Source organism: Pelodiscus sinensis, chromosome Z, assembly GCF_052426305.1.
Source record: "Pelodiscus sinensis isolate ZL-2025 chromosome Z, ASM5242630v1, whole genome shotgun sequence".
In the NCBI taxonomy this organism is placed as follows: domain Eukaryota; kingdom Metazoa; phylum Chordata; order Testudines; family Trionychidae; genus Pelodiscus; species Pelodiscus sinensis.
Window position 1 is genome coordinate 6864938 of NC_143085.1, and position 5828 is coordinate 6870765.

The window sequence follows — 5828 nt, forward strand, 5'->3', positions numbered from 1 at the left end:
CCAATTGCTGACCAAGAGGCTGCCGAGGAGTGCCCTTGACTAAATCCCATATTGATATGTACACACAGCCGTCCGTGGGGGGAGGAATCTCTTACCCAGTAAAAAATATATCTAGTACACATAATTTAGTTATCTCTCTTGCAAGTGTAAATTAACTTGAAACTTGCTTGTAAGAACTGGCGCCACAAAACGGACCAGTACAATTTGGCATCTTAGATAAAAAAGAGGATATGGGCCCCTAGGGGTATAAAGATGGGTCCAGCACCACATTTACTCTGAGTGTCAATCTACCATCTATCTGCTGTTCAGGTTAGGTGTTTTATCTCCCGAGGTTCTACGGGGACGCCCACCTCATATTCGTCTTTTCTAGGAATTGAGGGACCTGCCCTGGCTTGACCCGCTGGAGTTGAGAGGCACAGAAGGGGGTAAAAATTGTACCTGGATGTGGTCCTTTGTCTTAAGTGTACACATAGACTTAGAGCTCTTTAAAGATTAAGCTGTCACTTGGTACCATTATTTCTATTTTCTATCTTTATTTTCTTTGTAACCATTTTTAAGATCTATATTTGCTAGCAGTTAAGAAATAGAGCGATAGCCCTTGTAACCATAATATCTGTATTTGCTAGCAATTAAGAAAGAGAGCAATAGCCATTGTAGCCATATGCTTTTATAAGTCTTTTTAATAAACCTGTAACTGTTTAAGTTTTAACCTGACTCCTTCAGTTGCTGTAACAGAACCAAGCACAATTTAAAAGAACTTCAGCCGGTCATAAGGGACAGGTATAGGAAGAGCTTGGGCATTTGGATCGTGTCACTCCCAGGTGACAGATCCGTTGGGGCATCTCTCAGTCTTCCCTAGACTGCCCGCTGCGAAGGGATCCTGTATCCTGGCAGCTAAAATTTGAGGTGTAATAAGCTCTTCCTATAAACAGGGGTATCTGTCAGCCTGTTGTCTGCCCTCTGCGATGGGACCCCAGTACTAGCAGTAAAGTCACGGACGTAAAACCTTTTCTCAGCACACACACACACACACACACACACACACACACACACACACACACACACTGCCCTGACCGTCGGCTGACAGGAACACCTATGAAAATTTTCTTTAAAAAAAAGTCAGACAAAAAAAGACAAAAACAAAGAAGTAACAAAAACAAAGAAGTGGTTGCGGCACACCTGTGAATTGTTCATGGAACACTAGTGTTCTGTGGAACACAGTTTAAGAAAGACTCTGCTAGTGCATCTTTTTAGTGCATACCTAAACATCTAGAAGTGAAAAAAGTTCTAAATAAATGCTAAGCCAAGACAAACTCATAAATGTTGAGGTCAGAAGGGACCACAAGTCTGCCATCTTGCACACTGCAGACCATAGAACCTCACCCACCCACTCCTATAATAGACCCCTAACCTTTGGCTGGATTACTAAAGTCCTCTAATCATGATTTAAAGATGTCAAATTACAGAAAAAATCTTCCATTAACACTAGTTTTGGCTCTAACATCAACAAGAACAAATTTTTCTTCTTTGAGGGTCCCCATGGATGCTCTACTTAAGTGTGTCAGCGCTGCTGTGCACATGGCCCGGAGATCTTTAGTAGTGGTCCCTTGCCATTGGCGCATGCTGCGCTATTGTGTAGTGGCTCTGATTGACGGTTAGGCATGTGCTGGAGATCGTTCCCTCAGTTCCTTCTCAACCGCCACTGGCAGCAGTCCCAGTAGCAACAGTCTTCCTAGAAAGACTAGAAAGAAAAAAAGAGTATAGCAGGACAAATTAACCGAGGATAAGCCACAGAACACCAGGAAAAAGTGGAGCGGGGCACCAGTGCCGCTGCTGCATCCCACTCATCTGTGGCACTGTTTGATCATGGCACACACTTATGGGGACATGGAGTGGGTGTTACACTCAGCAAGACAGTTATTCAAGATGCTCAGGCTCCTATTGAACTTGGACAAATGTTCCCTCACTCCTACACAAACACTGGAGTTTATAGGAGCACAGCTGGATTGCACCAAGAGCATAGCATCATTGCCAATCCACTGATGGGAAAGATTATGTGCCTTGATCGCGTCGATACAGAGTTGCCCATGCACCTTGGTGCGTACATGCTTGCAAATACTCAGACACATGGACATGTTCATGTTTGTAGTCTTACACGCTTGACTACATATGAGACCATTCCCAGTATGGCTAAGCTCTGCATATCAGCCCAGACACCACGTGATCCACAAGGCATTCCATGTACCCATTTGGGTCTAAGCCACCCTGGATTGGTGGAGAGACATACGCAATGCATGCCTGGGGCTTCTGTTTCAGGCAACAATGCCATCCATCACTATCACAACGGACTTGTCCCTGCTGGGATGGGGAGCCCACAGCAGGAGCATGATACAGGGACAATGGACACAACAGGAGTCCCGGCTCCATATCAATGTGTTGGAGCTCAGGGCAGTCAGACAAGAGTGCTCCCAACTATTTTAGCACATACGGAACAAAACAGTGAGAATAATGTCAGACAATACCGCAACGAATATTACATAAATTGGGCACGTGAGATCGAGCAGCCTATGTGCGGAAGCTATGAAACTGTGGCAATGATGTATTATACACAACAGTAGGTGTAAAATACAATACACCAACTGCAATGCATTTACCAGGCAAGGACAATGTATTAGCGGATGACCTCAGCAGACAATTCCCAGAATCATGAATGGGAAATCAACAAACCCATCATAAACAACCTTTTCAAGAAATGGGGTTATCCAGTAGTGGACTTGTTTGTGACTCATGCCAACTCCAAGTGTCCCCTATACTGTTCCAGGGCAGGCATTAGACCATGATCTCTCAGGGATGCATTTGCAGACTGCTGGGACTTCCCATGGCATAAGCATTTCCACCTATACCTCATATACAACGGACAGTATTGAAAATCAAACAGGATGCAGCAAGGGTCAGACTGGTAGCCCCCAGTTGGCCGAGACAGATCTGGTACCCTATCACACTACAACTCAGTACTCGTCCCCTGTAAAAGTTCCCACCGGTTTGAGTGCTGCTGACCCAGGACAAAGGGCACATACCACATCCTGGACTCCACACCCTAGATCTGCGAGCATGGATGCTTGTTGGCTCTCAAATATGAATTAATGATGTCTCATAGGGTCAGAGATATCCTGGTCAACACTAGAAGACCCACTATGAAATGGACTTACCTGCAGAAGTGGGCCTGATTTGAAGCCTGGAATTGGGCTCAAGCACTGAATAAGGCAACATACTAGAGTATAATCTAAATAGGACGGGGATAGCGGACATACTAGAGTATATTCTCCATCTGCAGGACACAGGACTATCAATTAATTTTCTCACTGTCCACTTGGCAGCCATATCTGCGATACACTCACCTGTACAGGGCTATTCCATTTTTTCCCACCCGTGTGTGAAGAGATTTTGGAAAGGGATACGGAACTTTTATTCACCACAGGAAGACTCAGTACCATCATGGGACTTGAATTTCATGCTGGACTCGCTCATGAGATGGTCTTTTGAGCTGCTCACAGCTTGCTTGCTGCTCCACTTCTCAATAAAAGTAGCTTTTCTCGTAGCGATAACATCAGCTAGGAGAGTGGGAGAGATAGTGGCACTCATGGTGGACCCATCGCACATGGTGTTCCACAAGGACAAGGTCATCCTTAGAACCATTCCGAAATTCCTGCCCAAAGTACCTACCTGGTTCCATTGTAAGGAAGCAACATACTTACCTGTGTTCTTCCCAAAATCACACAAGGACAGCAAGCAGACAGTGCTGCACATGCTGGATGTATGTAGGGCACTAGCCTTTTACCTCGAATGCACAAGAGACTTCAGACGCACTCCCAGACTCTTCGTATCATGCATGGACAGGTCCAGAGGTCAATTGGTTTCCAAACCAATGAATATCCAAATGGATTTCTACAGGCATACAACTGGCTTACACCCAGAAACACAGACAGCCAACAACAGTTATATGGGTGCATTCCACGAAAGCAGTAGCTAACACAACTGCTTTCCTCAAGGGTCTTCCCATAGACATCATCTGCAGAGCTGCAACATGGGCTTTGGACAATACCTTTGCACAACATTATGCTAGTCAGTCCTTTCAGGACTCAGATACTAGATTTGGACATACCATACTTTCCAACATCCAACCCTGCAATACGGAGTGCCCACTGCCAAGCAGGAATACTGCTGTGTAGTCACCTAAGTGGCGCACCCCCGGGGACCCTCAAACATGGCTACCCCTCTGATACTTGTCATCTTATGCAGTAACTGGAGTTCTTTGAGACGTGTCCCTATGGGTGCTCCACACCTATCTTCCTCTCCTCTGCTCCGGACTAACACGATTTGGTGTGGAGAAGGAACGGCGGGAACGGCTGCTGGTATGTGTTTAACCGTCAATCAGAGTGATTGCACAATAGCACAGCACGCGCCGGCAGCCAGGGACTGCTACTAAAGATCTCTGGGCCGTGAAGAACTCCCGTTACTGTACAAGAAAACTTCTATAGAAAAGTAACATGGGAAAATATTGTTAAAGCAAAGGCTTCTATGAAATTTTGGTTATCTTGTCAGTCCTCTGTCCCAGTTCTATGAAAGTTTTAGTCAGTGAAACTTACTTTGCAATTGCAAAAGGCACTAAAAGCGTGCTCAGACTGAAACCTCAGGGTGAGCTACACTAGCAGAAAAGATCAAATACCACTGTGATCTTCATCTCTGGGGGGGAGGGGGGGAAGATCACAGCAGGGCAAATGGATGGAACTTGGTGTTGTATACCTCTAGGTGAATGGATAAAGGTGTAATTGGGTGGAGCTGCATACAAAAGAAAACAGCTCTGCTGTCTGCCTCACTGCACCAAATCGCCATATAAGAGTAGGCATAGCCTCCTCCTTTTACCATGCAGGCCACACCTGTTTAGCAAACAAAGCAGCAATGCACTCTCTCCCATATACTGGACTCTGGGGCTATGTCTACACTGGTGTGTTCTCACGCAAAAACTCTTTTGCGGAAGAGTTCTGAAAAACTCTTCCAGAAGAGAGCGTCTACACTGGCATGTACTTTTGCACAAGAGCATGCGTGCCAGTGTAGACACTCTCTTGTGCAAGAAAGCTCTGATGGCCATTTTAACCATCGGGCTTTCTTGCACAAGAAATTCATGCTGCCTGTCTACACTGGCCTCTTATGCAAGAACAATTGCGCAAAAGGGCTTACCCCTGAGCGGGAGCGTCAGAGTTGTGGTGCAAGAAGCCAGTGTAGACAGGCAGCAAGTTTTTGCACAAGAGCGGCGCTTTGGCGCCAGTGTGGACACAGCCTTGCAGGGGGGGGGGGGGCTTGTCCCAATGCTCAGTGGGTTTCAGGGGTGGTAGATTTGTTTATGATAAAATGGGGGGGGGCAGGCTGGGAGGGAGGCGCATGCCAGAGCCCCCACATGCCCCTGGGAGGCGGGAGCCCAACCGTCAGGGGCATCGCTAACGGTCGTGGCTGGTCTCGAGGCCAGGTGGGGAGGGGGGAGGCCGCGCGCCAGAGCGGAAGGCCTTTGCTGTGGCGCCCTCTGTGGGGCGCTGGCAGGTGAGACGGGCCGGGCAGGGGACCTGCCTGAGGAAGACAGTGGGGGGGAGGGGCACAAGCGCCCGACTGAAACGGGCGGCAACCCTACTGAAGAAGCAATTTTCCCCCCCCCCACCGGCGCTCGTGAGAGCGCATGCGCCCTCGCGTCACGACAACGCATGCGCCCTCGAGTGACAGGGCGCAAGCGCGCACATTAAAGGTCGGGTCGCTGGAGGAAGCGAGGGTTGGTTCAG